The 17887-nt window shown below is 43.7% G+C and overlaps 1 protein-coding gene across 2 annotated transcripts in view; it reads left to right on the top strand.

The window, feature by feature from the left end:
* The first annotated feature begins 341 nt into the window (after positions 1-341).
* SGCD (sarcoglycan delta) overlaps positions 342-17887 on the top strand; it is a 317216-nt gene continuing 299670 nt past the window's right edge. For both annotated transcript variants that reach the window (XM_071814693.1, XM_065849345.2), the window contains exon 1: positions 342-482. The gene's annotated coding sequence lies outside the window, so the exon portion shown is untranslated. The remainder of the gene's footprint in view (positions 483-17887) is intronic.

The raw sequence follows: 17887 nt of genomic DNA, 5'->3' as shown, positions 1-17887 counted from the left end.
AAGGGAGGGAATGGCGAGAAGAGAATTGCGGAAACGGGAGAAAAGTGGGGCGAAAAGGGCGGAAAATGGTAAAAGTGGGGTGGAAAAACAAAAAGAAATGAAAGTGGGGAAAGAGGGAGGAGGAGAAGAGGGGAAAAAAAAGCCGTTTGAGGAGCGCAGGGGCGCTCCTGCCGCGTGCAGCCGCTGCCGGTGGCTGCGCGGCCGGTGCCGGCGGAGAAGCGGGCGGGGCGGGGCGGGAGCAGCCGGGTCCGGGCCCGCCCCCGCCCCGCTGCTCCCCCCGCCGGGGCCGGGGTGCCGCGGCCGCGTGTCGGGGGCGGCGCGGCTCTGCGCCGCGGCGTGAGGCAGCGCCGCGCCCCCGCTGCCGGAGGAGCCGCTCCGCCGCCGGCCCCGCGCTCCCGCCCCCGGCCGCGGCGGCCCCGGCGGCATGATCTCCTGAGGAGGGGCCGAGCCTGCCCGCGCCCCTCGCCCGCCCCGCCGCCCAGGTGAGTGCCACGCCGAGCCGATGCACCGTGGAGATGCCCGGGCGGCTCTGCCCTGCCCAGTCCCGCTCTCGGACTTGGCGGAGTTTCGGGGTCTGCCCCGGAGCTGCCCTTCGTGGGAAACCGCCGCCTTTCGGGTACCCCCTCTCGCCGCCCCGGGTACGGGTCGTCATGCCCCCGGGCATCCCTTTCTCGCAGCGCGGTGACTCCGTATTTGCATTCCCGGTGGGAAAAGTGGCTCTTTGCAGCGGGAGGATGCAGCCGGGCCCTCTGGAAGGCTCGGCCGAGCTTTGCCCGGGGGCGTGTGCTGTGTCGGGGGGTGGATAGCGAGGCTCCCGTGGGCGTGCGGTCGCGGCCGTGGGGAAGGGACTTTGGGAAGTGACCCGCCGGGGCTCGGGCTCCGCGCGGCCGCCGCGCAGGTGCTGCCACTGCCGAGGATGCGCGGCAGGAGGGAGCTGGTGGGCTGAATGTTAAAAACGTGCGGGTGCTGCGGGGAGTGGAATTCAGCAGCACCTCGGGAGCGGCAGGTGAAAACAGGTAGAAATCTGGCTGAATCGGGGATCAGCTGTGGGAGAGTCCGGCTGGGTTATCCGGGAGGGTACCAGAGGCTGCGGCCGGTGAGGACGACCAACAGGTGTGGCGGTCACAGCTGCTCCCGGTGCCTGGGGAGGCGGCCCCGACCCCGGTCGCTCTCGCTGAGCCGGTGTCGTGGGCAGGTCCTGGGCAGCAGCGCTGGATTCCCCGACCTGAACCCCGCTCCGGAGCGCGGCTTGCGCGTCGCGGCGGGAGCGCTTCGGGCTGCAAACTTCTGGCTATGAGGTACTGCTTATATGAGAGCCTAGAGCTCAAGTGTTTCCTGCATTGATTATTATGTTTTTCCTGGTGGGAAAATGTATCCACTAACAAAAACTTTCTAAGGAAACTAATGGATTTTCAATGAGAATCTCCTTTCCCTAAGTGTTACAGAATTTCACAGGCTTGTTGGTTGTATTGACAATGCACTTAATTTTCTGGTGGTCTTCCTAGGGAGCAGCTAAAACTGGAGAAGATGCATTTTGGTCTGTAGCATTAAGAGTGCTCGTTGAAGTGTCTTTGCTTTAGCGCTTGTGAATTTCAGGTACAATATGTAAAAGAAAAAAAAAAGAAAGGCAGAAATGTATATCAGACTCTGAAAGGGTATAAAGCCCATGGATCCAAATACTTTCTGTTAAGTCAACTTTTAAAACAGCTTTTCCCTAGACAGTAATTCACATTCTTCAAGGGGAGAAAGGATGGGTGAAATTGAATTGTCCAAATTAAGTCAAAATGAATTGCTTAATATTCAGAGAGGTTGATAAATGAACCATTAAATCAACACTTGCATAGTGTCTCATTGAAAAGAAAAATGAACAACTCTCAGTTGTGGCTGAGCAGAATAGGTCAGACAGTGACGTTACCACATTAGTGTGTTGAACTGAGTCCTCCTCCCGCTAACAGATACATTTGCTCTGTGACATTACACAGGCATGGGAATGAGCTCTTGTGCCCTGTGCTATGAGGAGCAGCATCTGCTATAAATGACCATAATTGTCCCAGCTTCATTTTAAAGGAGAGAAATCTTGTTTATGTTTTATTTGGCATACATTAACATAATTCCATTGGCTTAGGTTGATGTGTGTATGCTGAGAATCCACTCCTGCATTTCCAACTACTTTTTTTTCTCCTGAGGAAGAGCTGAATTTTGAATGCCGGTTTGAAGAAAAAAAACCATAGTGATAAATAAAAAAGAGTCATCATTTTGAAATAAGCTAGACAAGATTCTCTATAGTAAAAGCTCTTTTTGAGAGCGTCACCCCTCAGTAACACAGTTCATGAACTTTCCTTTTAAACCCTTTGATTAGCATACGCACAGCTGTTACAATATTCTGTTTGCCACTGAAAAACTACCGTTTTCTTTCTCCCTTGAAGTCCTTGTAATTCTTGTGTTGAAGTGCACTGAGGATGTTGATTCTGTCCTTCTTGTGCCTCTGGAAACTTCTAAGGCTTTGTTTGAAGAATCATGGATCGTATACCCCTGAGGCTTTTCATTTGCACCTCTTTGCTTTTGCAGGTAACGTAGAGGAGCTGATTTTGCTTAAGGCTTTTAAAACTTAAGAAGTGGCAGATCTTTTGTGGATTCAAACTGTGTATTGCAAAGAGGAAATTATGGAGAGACTTTATTTTTTTTTAAATGCCCAGAGAAGCAAATTATCCAGACTCCAGCTGAAGGTGGGGTTGTAAATTGCCTCATGATTGAGAAAGCTCCTTGCCTACATTTCATTTGGCCGGGAGATAGTCTGTATGCAAACCTTCAGACAGGCAGGGCCATTTATTCAGGTGTTCATAATTATATAGAAGTGTGTTATATAATGTGGTCTGTTGCTTTTTATGTAAGGTGACGTGTATGGACACAATATGTGCACACATGGATCCTTGAGGCAATGGGTTATTTGGTGGGTGCAATAGAAGTTGCCTGAACGCAACTTTATATCATCTGTGGTGAAGTAGGTGGACAAGTAGATGTGTTCCCCTCATGGGAGTGGAGGTTTTGCATCTGGAAATGCCTTTAGATATGTGTCTGATGATGATGTGTGTTTTTCAAATGTTTTGCTGTTCTGAAGGGCCAGGGCAGCTGCAGCTATTTTTGTGCACCAGCAATGTCTGGTTAGACCAGTCTTCATTTGCTTCTAATCATCCTCAAGAATAAAAGTAAAAAGTTATTTCTGAGAGCCTACTGTGCCTCGTAAGGTTATCCCGCTGCTTCTGTTTCCTTGCTAGCTATTTCTCTTTGAAATCGTAATGCATTTCTTTAGTTCTTTTGATAAAGACTTGAACTCCAGCTTGCTGGGAAATGGTCACTCTATGCTGAGAAAGTGCTGGCATCTTATTGACTTATTTTGGGAATACTGGGGAAAAATATGAAAGATTCACTTGCATTGATTAAAACCTCCAGGGCAAGCTTCTAACACTGCAGTTCTCTAGGTGAAAAATTAACTTCCTCTGTTGTCTACTTCTGCTTTTATTTCATTTGTGAGAATCCCAGGCTCTGTTATCGGTTTACATCAAGTCCCTTGGGTGGGCTTGAAGTGGAAAGTATCTCAGGCTAAAAGCTCACATGTACTATCACCCTCAGCGTCCGTTTGTCTCTGGCCACCAGCAGATACACTTTGATACCATCGGTCCCTAAAACCCTAACAGAGGCAGGGTCTAACCTGCTCTAACCCATGGTTCCTCACCAGGAAATGTTTCCTGAGTGACTGTCAGAAAAATAATTAACAGCTACCTCAGTGCTTTTCCAGAGGTAGCACTTTAGGTGTAGCTTAATGACAAACTTTGATTTACGAGGTAACCAAAAACGTTTGAATTTTGTGTCTGGAGTGGAAGCAGAGGAACTTTGTGCGTTTCATCCGCAGCTCTCCAGCACGACAAGCAGCTAACAGCTTGTCTCTCATTGATTTTAATAAGAGACTTTTACTGAATGTGCCTGGAGTAGTTTGAAAACATATTGTTAATGTTTTTTGAGGGGCAGTAGGTTACTAAACACAGTGAAGAACTTTGCAATGTCTTTTTAAATAGTCTTATAAAATCTTAGGGAGTGTAAAAAGTAGTTAATACCTGCTTCCTCCCTTTCCCCTCTCAGGTTTAAGATGGATCCTATGGGAGAGCTAGCGGTCATTTATTTTGGGACTAAATATTGAAAAGAAATAAAGGAATGCTTTTCCTAGGCCACTGATCAAAGGCTGGTATGACTCTGGGCATTTTCCCTGTGAATTCTGTGCTTTCTTCCCGTCTACCTCAAACAGATACGCTCAGTAACAGCTCACCTGGACATGGCTTGTGTCTGACTCATTTTTAAGTGGTTCAAAAGGATCCCATTGACATTACCAGGACTGGGTCATGCTTGAAATCTTGCTGTTCTGGTGTCAAGCCCCTTCTTTTTTCCTTTACTTCCCCTCCCTCCCTGCCCCTTAATTTCTGGCATCCTTTTAGTTGCTGTTCTGTTGAACATGAGTACAGCTAGGAAAAATGGATGTGTGTGGTTGGTTGGTTGGTTTGGTTGTTCCCCCCTCCACTCCCTTTTGAAAAACAGGGAATCTTGCTTTCCACTACAAACGGAGCACTAGGGTGATGACCTGCTCCACTAGTTAGCAAGGGAGGATGCTGGTTCCTCAAGGAGGTGAAAACTTCTTAAAATCTCAGCATTGACATTCAGTTGAGCCATAGAATCTGATATGGACACTGGGTTTTTATTAGTTTTATTTTCTAAGTTAATGATAGTTTTAAGAATCTTGTGCTGCACAGTAAGCTCACCAAATCTAGTGTATTGCAAAATGTAAGTTGGGTTGCTTTTTAGAATACTTGATCAGAGGATGAGAAGCCTGAACTTCTGTACTGCGGCACTTACCTGTGCTGTTTCAGTCGTGCCTTCTTCAGGCCATGTGGTGGCATTTCAAGAGGACTTTGAGATGGGAGGTGTCTACCTGTGTTTTGTGTGCCTTAGGGCTTCCTTGCTTTTCTTTGATGTGGACCTGCCAGGACCATCAGCCAGGCTCTGACACTGTGTAATGTGAGTTCTTCTAAGGGAATGAAAACACAGGAACATTAATCTTTGATGCAGAATATTCCCATATTGCCACTCTTTGTCCGAAGGGAATGGTAGAATTTGTCAGGGTGGGTGCTGGAGAACGACCGTGAATGCAGAAGAGCGGTGCTGGGACCGTGTCCAGGGAGGTGTTGTCCACTGGAGCCAAGATCTGGTAGGATCACCTTGGCAACTGAAATGTTGGTATAGTGTGTTTATTTGTTCTTCATATGGAAGACATGTGAGCAATAAGACAGGCTCGTTTCTTTGGAAATGTGGCAGCCAGGGCTAACCGTTTAGTGAAAATCTTTCCTGCTGTCTCAGGAGGTTTGCCTGGTCTGTAGCTGTCGTTGGCCACCAGCTGATGTATTGGTTTTGACATGTGAGCTGGTACTTGCACAGTGGGAGCTTGTGGCAGCCCAGTTACTGCTCTGCAAACCTGTGCTCAGTCCAGTTAAGCTGTGGTGGGGTGGCAGCTCCAGCCTGGCTTGGTGAGCATTTCTGCGGTGAAGTGGGAGCGTGGGGCTGATCAGGTCTTTACAGCTGCTTTTCCTTTTTTCTGGTGTTAGCCAGAGAGTTAAAGTTTGCTCCCTTGCAATACTGGCAGGACTCAAGGACCTCTGGCTGCAAGGTGGCTTCGTTATTCTCTGTAGTGCTTGGATTGCTCAGCAGAGGGAGAACAGACCGTATCACACAAGGACCCAAAAATGCCAGCAGCCAGAGCCACATCCCTCTGACTGACGGTGGGGAAAGCAGTCCCAAAGCCTCCCTCCCTGCTTGAATATTGGTTTTTTCTTGTTTGAAAGCTCAGAGCTAAGCTGTTATAAAAAGTAGCTGCTTCAGTCTGTAGGTTAATGGACTATATCAGATGGTAGAGTAGATTGCTGTGATATAGAAGATGTGTCTAAATCCAAGAAGTGCTTTCTAAATATTCAGGAGCTTTCCTAAATATTTAGGAAGAAATGCCAGAGTTGGCTTTTAAGTGACTGGAGCTTTACAGCACATCAGAGAGAAACAAAACAAAGAAAACAAAACCAAAACGAAACCCTTTGCATTACTTGAAATTCAAGCAGTAAGTAATCCACATGACTCATCTCCAGACTGGTTCTTTAACTGTTGTAAATCAGCGTAGCTCCATTGACTTCCCCAGTTATTTGTGCCAATAGCTGGGGAGCTGGTTTGCTGTTTTTCTGGGGGGGTAAGTTTGAGCAAAAGGTTATCACTGAGGTTTTTTTTTCAATTGGTAATTTTTGAGGATGGGAAAGTTCCCTGGTTAAAGAGTAAAATCTGTGTTCAGGCAAATAGACAGCACGGTTCAGTAGAGATTTGCTCCCCTGTAGCATGCTGTGTGGAAAATATCAGCTTAATGTGATAAGAAAACAGATATTAAAACATTGCCAGTTAAAAGCAAGATGATAAGCACAAAGGGGGAAAAGATGATGGGCAGCTCCTGTGATTGGGTTGAACAAGGCAGCGTTTTGGAGACCCAGCTCATTCCCCACCTGCCACCGGCCCAGAGCATGATGTGGTTGGCTTCAGGGCTGTGCTCTTCAGAGCAGGGAGTATTCGTGCTCTTACACTTAAATCAATTAGGTACCATTTATTGAGGCTTTTAGTAGGTGGAGCAGATTAATCTACTTGCCCAGGCAGGGCGAGGAGTTTAAGTGAAGTTGGGCTCCAAACACTCACCCCTGCTTGGTCAAAGGGCTTGACCCGACTGTGCACTCGGCATTTTCTAAATAAATGGAAGTGTTCTTTTAAAGCATGAACTGAGAGTCTGCAGAGGATGACAATAAGGGTCTTAACCCTCTTTTAGACAGGGAAACATGCCCAACTGACAAATGTGGAATGTGCTGCTCAGAAAGCAAAAAGAGCATCATTTGAAGGTGCCTGTGAGCCAGGAATGAACATCAGCCTGCCAGGGAAGGCTCTCCCACCTTCTGTGTGGGTTTGTAAAAAGCAAATTCAAACCAGAGCCAGCCCTGAGTTTGCTTTCAAATTCTTACCTGCCCTGCAAACTGGTTATAAAGGGTCTGCATTTCCATCAGTGTTAGAGATGGATCCTTGCTTCCAGCCCGGCTCTGCCAGGTCCTTCCCGGTGCACAAACCACCTGTATCGCCCTCACGTATCAGCTGTGCTCTGCTGGGAGCAGGCGGTGGGGGCGATCATATCGAGCTGATGCTATTAACAGCAAGAGAAACACCTCTCTCCTGAGGAGAGTTCATCTCTGCTGGATAATGAGCTCTGTTTCACTCAGGACTGACTTGCTGCAGTGTGGATCACAGCAAAGCACAAATGAGGATGCAGCACTGGCCACTTCCTACAGCCTCTCCTATACATGGCAAATAGCTAATTAAATGAGAGCTCGTTTGAGCTATTGGACTGCTGCTAGCCTGACTTCTTATAGGCGAATCTCGTGCAGTTTGTCTTGCTCCAGTAACTTTTTGAAGTCTTTCAAAACTGTGCTTTGCAGCAATCCTCGGCTTTTATTTTGACTTTTAGACTGTTGCAAGTGTGAGGTCTAAAAAGCGGAGTTTGGGAGTGAAGCTGGAGCCATACTGGGAGGTGTCCATGCGTATGTTCAAGATGTATAGCCATGGTGTGGGGTGTGAGAGCCTTTCCATGACTTAAAAGACAACCTGTAAATTTCTCTGTTTTTATATATATTTGAATTGTGAAATTGTTTATGCAGAAAGCCTAAATGTTTTTTTTTTTAGTGTCAGCATGGGCAGCCTTGCTCCTTTTGCAACTTATTTTATGGATATAAATGGATTTTCTACCTTATGCTATCTGTCTGAAGGAGGATAAAATTCACTGTTGTTACTGTCACGCTCAGGTAAAACATTAACCGTGAATTTTAGCAGTTTTACGTTATCAACTTTACAGATAATTCTAACTTTCAAATTTAATCTTCTAGTGTATGTGACTTCTTAAAGAAGTGAATACAAAATAAGCTTCAGAGCAAGAATTATACCTTATTTAGCCTGGCTACTTCTGATTTTGTTTCAGTAAGACCTAAGAAGAATCATAGCCCTTACAGAGTGTTGTTCAGCTCTCTGCTTATATGTTTGTCCTGAATAGCTGAATTATTTTGCAGACTTGTTCATGGAGCTTGCATTAGCGTTTTGTAGAAAACCAGTAGCTGTATTACTGTTTTAGTATACGCACTGGGAAATCCACTTTTTCCTGTCCCTGCCTAACAGCGTGTGTGCTACAAAAGGCTTGCCTTGCGTCTACTGAAGCATGATTAATTTTTTTTTTGGGGGGGGGGAGGGTAATGATGAAACTGTAGTGCTTTGATAGGTTGATGATTTTCCGCTTTGCCAGAAATGGATACTTAAACGAAGATATTAGATCTGAATGAGAGATTCAAGAGCACGTTACAGGTTTGAGTTAGCTAATGGGGAAGAGGCCAATCCTACCGCAACTGGTGTCAATGGAAATACTGCGAACGGAGCCAGGCATGCAGTAATTAATTACGAACAGATGATGAGTTTTGAAGGTGTGAATATAAGACTCGATGTATTGGTTGAATTGTCTGAAAAACAAATCTGTTAGATATTATTTTATCCTGTTCTCTTTGTTCCCCTTCTTTCTGTCAGACTTGAGCAGCGGAGCTCTGGCTGCTGAGCAACAGGCACTTGTGAATTCCTCTGGCCAAACTGGTATCTCTTGGAGAGTTGTGGCATGGACCCTTATGCAGGCTGATGTTTTACACTGTTACATGCTTTAATTTCACGCTCTGTAAATAATTTTGAAGGTGGATATTTTATTTACCGGTTTAGACAAAAAGCACCAATACACTATTTCCTTAGTGTTACAGTAATGATGTTTTCTGGTGACAGTTGTTTCCTGAAAGAGCTTTGTAAAGTCAGAGGTGAATAATTTTAGTATCATATTTAACAACCTTAGTACTGACATGGAGGATATTATAGTTGAGTCGGAAATCGAAAAATGTTGTGATTAGGTGTTTGGAGGAGGGAGGCAAGGTGTATGTGTTGCACAGCCAGTGTGTCCGAGCAGAGGTGGGGTCTCCTTGTGTTGTTGTCCTGGGCTGAGAGTCCTCTCCAGTGTGTCACCTCTTATAGACTTGGACATAACCCTGGCGTGGTCATCTGCTGTGGCTTCTCCCTCTTTCTTTCAGGGCCGATCTTGTTGCTCACAGTAGACTAGTTAGGTAGCTTCTAATGATGTCTTGTACTTCGATAGTTTTGGTGCTCTGAAGAGCCAAAGGCCTCTGTCTGTGCAGGCTCAGGAGCTCATAGCTTGTTCTTGGTCTCCCCCCAAACTCTTCAGCCAGCTCAGACCTGTGTTTTTGGGCTACAACAGCATCAATGATCTAATGGGCTCAGGGTGTTCTAACCCAACGTGTATATAGCATGTGGTACTTTAGATGTCTGCTCAGTTCTGTATTTAGTACTTCCTATGTACACTCTTCATATACAGAAGTTGCTTTTTCTCACAGCCTATAGATGGAAAAAAAATACAAGGTGTAGCTTTTCAGATGGAAGTAGAAAACACAGTGTCAGGCTTAACTTTTGCCCTGTCCTTTTGGGATGAGAGATGGTGTAGGAGAATCTGGTGGGTTTTTTCTTTCTAACTTGTAAGAAAACTCGACTCTACTCCATAATCTCAAGCTTCATGTGATACTTCCCATTTGTTACCCTAATAAGACCAAAGGTAAGATTTTATGGTACATTGTGAGCCAAATGTTTAACTACTTACTAAATTTAATATCTTTGATTCTAGGGCAGATGGAAATGAGAAGTGTCTCTTACAAATCTCAACCCAATTAATAAAAATTATCTAAACATGCTCTGGCTTATTTTACTAACACTTCTTAAAAAAGTCCTTGCTGTGTCCTCTACCTCACAAGAAAGTAAGAACAACTTGAGTTGTTGGACGAAAGGCTCACGTAGCCCAGATCCTGTCTGTGATATGTATCAGTCCCGGGTGATGTGACTCTTCTTCAAGCTGTAGAGTCCCAGTGTTTTCCTACTTCTGATGCATTCTTAACATACAAGGCATTTCACTGCTAACAAATAATTTTGCTCTTCTGATCCATCACATTTGCATGTCTTTGTACGTTTTCGTTTAAAAAGGGGATAACCAGAAATATATGCATTTTTAACACATAGATACGTATTTAGTTTATTTTGTTCTGTAATGGTATTTTGTATTTTGGTATTGATATCTTTCTCGAAAATTTCTGAAATTATTTGCATTTTTTTTGGGTGTTGCAGAGCTGATGTTTCCAGAAAACTGCCTGTAATGACATCTTTTTTCTGCCTTACAACAGTTAATTCAGAGCCTGTCAGTCTATGTGGACAGTCATACTTCTTTTTTTTTGGTGCAATATTTTGCCGTTATTAACATTTAATTTACTCTGTCATTTTACTGTCCCATCACAGTGTCTTGAGACTCTTCTGCAGCTTTTGTGTCACTTATAATTTTGCCTACTCTTAATCATTCTGTTTTGCCAATGAAGTTTGGCACTTCATTACCTCCCTCTTCCCTTTTCAGACCATTAATGAGTATATGGACTAGTACAGGTCTCAGCACAGATGCTGAGGTGATGTGTTAACAGCCTCTCATCACCTCCCATCATTGTAACAAATGATTCTTTATTCTTTCTTTGTTTCGCTTGTGACTGGGGGGATGGGGGAGTGTTTGTTTGTCTTTTGTTTTTTTGTCAGTTATCAATCCTTCAGATCTTTCTATCCCACCATAGCAAAGGCTCTTTTAAAGATTCTTTGAGACTCTTTTGCTGAAGGGTTTGGGAAGAGCATCAGCTGTGTGCACACCCCTGCATACCATGTCACCTTTGCCTGTGCTTGTTAACTCCTTCAGGAAAGTCGCACAGATGTCTTGTGCAAAATATCTGGCTCTTCCCAGGTATATAATAAACCCAGTGATTCTATTCTTTATTACATTTTCTATCCTTCTTTTCTTGTATTTCAGTTAAACTCAGTGGTTTGTGTCTTTGAACATTTATCTTCTTTATGAAATGTTCAGCTGTGGAAAGCCTGTGAAAGAAGTAAGATACGTTTTATATAATATTTTGTGGATATTGCAGGAGTTTTTTATCTCGCTCTGAACTGCAACGTTACAGCTTTGTTCAGAGTTGTGGGGTCAGAATCAGAAATCATAAAAATGATGCATGTGCACCACGGATACATCACCATGGTGTTGCCGTATCACAGTGCATGACACTGCTGAATTTCACCATGATAATTTTTGAAGTAGTGCCCTGAGGTTTATGAGAGAGGCTTTATCAATGGTAATAAGCTTTAATGTATTTATTGTGAGGAATAAATCGAACACTAGAACTAATGCTGGCTGAAACCAAATGTTGTATCACAGTTCTAAGCCATTCCTGCACATTCAAGTATCAAGACATAGGACTATCTGCATGCCCAGCAAAGGAACTGTGATGAATGGTGCACATTTCAAAGGTTCCAGAAATAAACTGGAGAATTTTGGGGAAGACTTGGATTTTACTCTCTACATCTTTCTTCATTTCTCTACAAAACCCTAAGAGAAGTACTGCAGGCTTCTGATGCCAGCATTTGTCACTAGCCTTGTGTTGTAACTCTGTTTTATGGAAAATTTAGTGTTAGAAGCTTATCTGTGTTTTCAGCAGCACAATCCGAAATATATATATGAAGACTTGTAATGGAAAGCAGTGGGAGAAAACTACAGATCTCATAAATAGCCACTGCAGAAGGGCGGCTGGTGTTCTCAAATCCTTCCTTTTGTTTTGTGCCTTTGGTCTCTCCTGAAGCGCCAGGTCACCATGGGTACCTGTTCCTTGTGACCTTATGTGCCAAGGCTAATTGGGCTATCAAACCTCTCTGCTGTAGCAGCAGAAAGCATTTACTTGCTAAATCATCATCTTGTTCACCGAAAGGTGGGGAAAGTCTTGTCCAGAGGTTACAGGACCATCAGGTGTAAATCAGCATGGTCTCCAACTTTGGCCTTATCAAGAATTTTTGCTCTGGTCCACAATGGTGACCTTGCATTAAAAAGGGGCATTTGTTGTAGAAGTACATTCTGTCCTCTTAATGATGAGACCTCTGCTACCTGTTTTGGCAGTAAGCAGATTTTTAAGAGACTCATGTAACAGCTTCAAAATCTTGTGATGAATTTGAAACATCCAGATAGTGGATGACTTCCACATAAAATCAGATGATAATTCCACTTAATGTTGTTGTTCTTCCATCCCGTATTTCTGGGATTTGCTGTGCCTCAATTACACACCTGCAGTTAGAAGTGAAGCAGCGTTTTGTCTTTCATGGAGCGGCTGTGATGGGAGCTGTGACCCACCTTGGGGTGGCAGCAGCTGAAAGAAATAACACTTCCACAATTCCAGTTATTTGGTCCCAAGAAGGCAGAACCCTGAATGTGACAGTAACTTTACATGTTCTTTAACACTGTTGTTAGTGGCAGGACTAGGGTTTCCAAATGCAAACCTGCCTGCGTTGCCATCCTTGTGCTGTCAACCTGAAGCCATGAGAGATGTCTCTGGTCACTTGCTGTGCCAGGTCACTGCTGGTGCAGCCTGGTGGCATTGCTAATCATGTCTTACAGCAACTGAAATTCAAACCTAGGCTTTCTCCAAATGGGTGGCTGCTCCATGGAGCATCTTTCCAATTGCAAATGCGTTAATCTGGTGGAAAAAAAAAAAAAAGGTAATTTTGTTTTTCCTCCACGCATCTCTCTTACTAAGTCGCTTGAGCTTTCTCGTGTTTGCACGCCTGCTGTTCCTCAGCACCTGAGAGGGAGTAATGGGTTTGTTTTAAATGAATTCCAAAGGCTGCTGGATGTAACATAGTTAACAAGTAGCCATCATAAAAGACAAGCAGCTCAACATGCAGCTGAACCTGCAATTGTCAGCATGCTTTTTTACCTCCAGCCAGCCAATGTTTGTCTGCTCCATTTAATCCCAGTGCTAATTACTTGTCCTTACAGCATACTTCATGATCACCCATACAGATGACCACTAGTTTTATTGGTCCTTTGTAGTGAGGGGTAGAAATAGTATGTGCAGGTGGAAATAAAGCCTGAAGTGTGGCGTGCTGTTGAGCGAGGTCTGTTAGAAACATGTTCCAGAGAAGCAACAGTAGGCACGTCACCTCCTTCTGAGGTCTAGAGCTGCATGGAAGCTCAGAGGAAAGAGAACTGACCTGTTGCTCTGTTCGTGGAGACTAAGAGAGTCCGCTTAGGGTTTGGAGGGTTGCTTGTCGAGTCGATTCGTGGTCCCTGACCCTTGATGGTGCTGTAGTGACTCAAGATAGGGATAGGTCCCAGGACCATTGGCATCTTTGTATGAAGAAACCATCCAGCTTTGCTGCATCAGTCTTGTGATGACAGATGGAGAACTGTAAACATGAAATCACTGAACCCTTATTCCCATCATTGAAATGGCCTGATTTCCCACTTCAAACAGGTGTGCAGGACTGAATGGTGTGTTTGCTGTTGGCAGGGCTGGCGCAGTGCCCTGGAGCCACCTCGGTGCAGGGTCTGTGGGATCTGAGCTGCTTCTCAAAGGTGCTGAGTGAACGTGCACCGTGTGCCAGCTGCCAGAAGGTGCCTTCGATCGCGTCTGATCTCACCGGGCTTCACTGCACTTGTATAAATAACAAAAATCATTACATCGGGTTTTTACACAGCAGGGCTGATATTGGCGGTGGTGCCTTGTTAAAATGAAGGGCTGTCTGTCTTATTACAGACAATGGGAGACCAACCTGTACTTTTTTTCTTTCTGACAATATACTGTGCCAGATAAAGTCCAGTGAGTTATGTGCAAGTTCAATCAATTTAATACTGTTTTTCAGGAACCACTATGTTTAAGAGACTTTTTGTTAGTGGACTGGGGAGAGTTTAGTGTTTGCTTGCTTTTTAAGTTGCACAACAATGAAAGCTGTTTGAAAGGATAAATGCGTCAAGGGCAGAAACAAGGAATTATAAAATCCGCCTGCAAAAAGAGTCATCAGTGTGATTTGCATTGATGGGATCTTTAAAACAACTTCTGTGGTTTTGTTTGCACACATCCTGTTGGCATGAAGTTTGCTTTATGTTTCTGGCAAAGACGTGTCACTTTCTGTATCAATATTAACTTTAGAGGCTGAAATATCAAGTATACAAATACACCATGCTGCAGATAGTAAATTTTTACTATAAGCTTGTAAATGTTCAGGATATCATGTACTTCAGTTATGGCATCACCTTCTCCAAAAATGAGAGAGAACTCTTCAGACTGTTGACACTAGAGTTAAACAAAAAATCAAAACCAATATTAGGTGTCCAAATCCTCATAGTGTTAACTGCAAACTAGATGGCCGACAGCTGTAGCCACATCCAAGTTTGGGTATCTAATATGGGAGGATCAAGGCCACATGCAGTCACTAGAGCCTCCACAGGGTGATTCAAAGCTCTGAATTTAGAGCCTGATTCTCTCCTGTGAGTATGTGAAGAGTTGAGGTTCGTGACTTGGATGCATAAATTAGTTGCCTAGATTGAGTTGATTTTCCACCTCTTCTCTCTGCTTGCCTTTTGCATCTTTGAAAACAGTTTCCCTCCTCCTTCCTCTTCTCCAGTTTTTTTCTCTTTGAAAATTATCCAGGATTCGTTAGTGATAATGGATGTGGATAATGGATTCAGGTGATGGAAGATCTGCCTGAGGAAACTGAAGCCAGAAGCACTTTCCTCTCTATTGAAAAATTGCATCTTCTTTCCATTTTGAGCCTTGGTGCATCTGGCTTTGATTTCTAGACATGAGAACTCAGCTAGATGAGGGAGCCCTGTAGGAGATGCGCTTTCCATGTGCAGGAATTAAGTAGCTGTAATTAGGCTTCTTCTTCACCTTTTCATTAATATATTAAATATGCTTAATTCCTTTACTTTTTATCAGGCGTTTTATTAATATTTTGATTAATAACCAAATATGGTTCCAGCTTTATTGTATCTTTGAAAAGGGAAAACGGAGCACGTGTCCCAGGGTAAGCAAGTAGAGGGGAGGTTAGCCTATTACTTTCTATCTTCTGTCCTGACAGTGATGTTGAGGCACTTCAGAAGAAAGAAGTGGAGAAAGATATTAGTTGTTTTTTTTGAAATAGGAAATAAGGTTTTTTTTCTTCTTCAAGTTTGTGTGTTGTTTTTTTTTTTTTTTTTAATGTGTAATGGCAGCAGTTTTATACAGTTGCTTGTGCTTTGAAAAAGTGACCTTTTGTTGGTAATACAAGACAGAGTGTAGGGTCATGCACTAGAGGACTCGTAAGGATTTGTCCTGTAAGCTGGGAGCTCTGCAGTTAAAAGGAACAGAGGAGTAAGACACTTATCAGCTGGTCGATGGATGCTGCCTAAATGAAGCTGTGGAAGGTCAGAGGTAGATAACGGGTCAGGTGGGGCTTTTCTGATGATGATGATGGAAATATCCCTGCTGATGTCTCCACTGGAATAGTGCTGGTATTTGTAGAGACTGTTTCTTGAGAAAGATGAACCTAAACTGGCCCAGAAAAGTTGGTGGCGTGATGAAAACCATGGAAAGGAGCCCTGCAGGAGATGACTAAAGGAAAATAAAAGCTGAAAAGAATCCTGGTTGCTAATTAAAAACTTACTGGAGGGGAGTACAAATGAGAATAAAAAGTAAATAAGTTAAAGCAAAGTACTGGAGCAAGAATAAAAGATAAACTTTGGCTATGAATCAGTTTGGACTAGAAATGAGAGGAAAGACTGTAATTAGCAGAGCAACATGCTTCAAAGAATAGGTAATGGGGTGTAGTTCATGGCGGGGTTAAGGGAGATGATGGCCCTTAGGAAGGTGGTGCCCCTGTAATGCTGTGCCCGTTCTAAATAACATGTTTGTTAATGTATCTTCTAACCAGCAAATTGGTGCCTTTTCCACTTTCCATTCCCAAGTTGCATATTTTTTTCTTAAAAAAAAAAAAAAATGGTTCACATCCTATAGTACTGTATGGTTGACTTTTAACCTTTTCTTGCCCAGCCACAAGGGCCAGAATTGTTTTTACTGTGTACAATGGTGAGATTTAGTAATGACTCTGTTTTCAACTTGCCAGCTGGAGAGAACAAAACGGGAGAAGCTTCTCTGCCCCGTTTTACCTCTGCAGCCTGGGCTCTCGTCCCAAGGCAGGGATACATTTCTGACTATCTGAGCTGCTCTTCTGTTTGCAGAGACAAGGGCTCCTTTTCTGTCGTATTCACTTGTTTTGAGTGGAGACAGTAAAATCCCAATCTGCTTTTGTGTTTTGATATGACTGGATGGCAGAGCCATCGTGTTCAGGGGAAGAAGGTTCAGATACAGCAGCTGCTGCTTTTTCTGGCTTCCTGTGCCAGGATTTTCCCCTGCAAAGTTCTCTCTCCTCTGTGGGGGAGACATGGGGTATAAGGAGGCAAAATCAGAATTCTTGAGCGGGCTGCAAATCAAATAAGCCATTTGTCAGTTTCCTGCCTTTTTTTTTCATCCTCCCCAAAGGATACAAAGGCATGGGCCAAACCATGCAAAACCTGATTTGCGTTTCCATTAAAATCAGATAAGAACAGAAGTGAAAGTTAATATGCAGCTCTTTAATGGAGCTGAGGGAATGACAGCATCGCCACTAAGATAGCAGAAAATAAAGGTCAACACACAGAAAATATGTGGATGTCAAATCATCAGAAGGCTGATTGCAGAAGATGATCAGCCATCCTCAGGTTTGCTTTCTGGGTGCATCCCAATTAATGCAATTTCCCAGCATTTATTTTAGCTATGCACATGGTTTTTAATATTTTTATAACTGAGTTAGGCTCGAAATACTGTGCATTCCTTTCAATAAGTTTTTGCAAAGAATGCCCTGTGTTCAGTGAATAATGATGATCAATAATAGGAAATGAAATCCAGGAGTTGTCTCTGTTTCTTTGTCTAATTAACCTTGAGAATTAGCTCCTTGTGTTACAGCTTTCTCAAAGAGGATAAGTGAGGAGCAGAGGTAGTATGGACACAGTACAAGCAGCTTAGAACATGTTTTGATGGCTCCTTAGTATTTTGGATCAGTAATACTTTCTTTGGCAGCATCAGATGTGGGGAATGCATAATCTTTCTGAGCAGCCAATTAAAATAATGACTTGGATGGCAAGTTCCTCTCCCTTTTCCTCCTGTGTATGGCTGTACCCTTCCTATCAAAGAAGTTGTATCTTAATTGGCAATCCCCCCTGCATCTGCTCACTCCGTCACCCCCTACAGAGAGGCACAGTGCTTAATTAAAAGGAAGTTTGTGTTTGTTTATCTCTGGAATTTCACTTGTGCTTTTGTAGATGTTTCAAAGGCAGATGAGTTTATAGGGACGTTGCTAAGTAATTAATCCTGTAATACTATTACTTTAGAAAAAGAAGGAAAAAAAGCTGAATTTGTTTGAGATGAGAAAAAGCCCTAAAATTGTCCAATTTGGTATATAAGTTGGAAAGCCAGGTGTGGTGAGACTTGTCAGAGCTGCCAGTCTTTCTAGGAGGGTGATATGACCACCATGAAAAGTGGAACTCTTGTGCCATTCCTCTGATGTGCTTCTCCCTGTGAAGGAGCAGCTCCTCCTGGAACTGGTAAGGTTGATCTGCCTCCAGAGAAAATTACCTCTGTGGCCACAGGTATGAGCCTTTACATGGGAATGTTTTATAGTCATGAAACAAACTGAAGCCAGCAACTCATTACTCCTAAGCCTATAGTTTTATAACTCAGTGGGTCTCAGGCACTTTGGAGTTATGCATCATCTTTAACTCTCTAAATTACTTGCAGAGGACTAGTGCTTTTTGTCG

This window comes from Patagioenas fasciata, chromosome 14 (assembly GCF_037038585.1).
Source record: "Patagioenas fasciata isolate bPatFas1 chromosome 14, bPatFas1.hap1, whole genome shotgun sequence".
NCBI classification, from domain to species: Eukaryota; Metazoa; Chordata; class Aves; order Columbiformes; family Columbidae; genus Patagioenas; species Patagioenas fasciata.
Note: the sequence above shows the minus strand (reverse complement) of the source record. Positions and strands in the feature narration are given on the sequence as shown.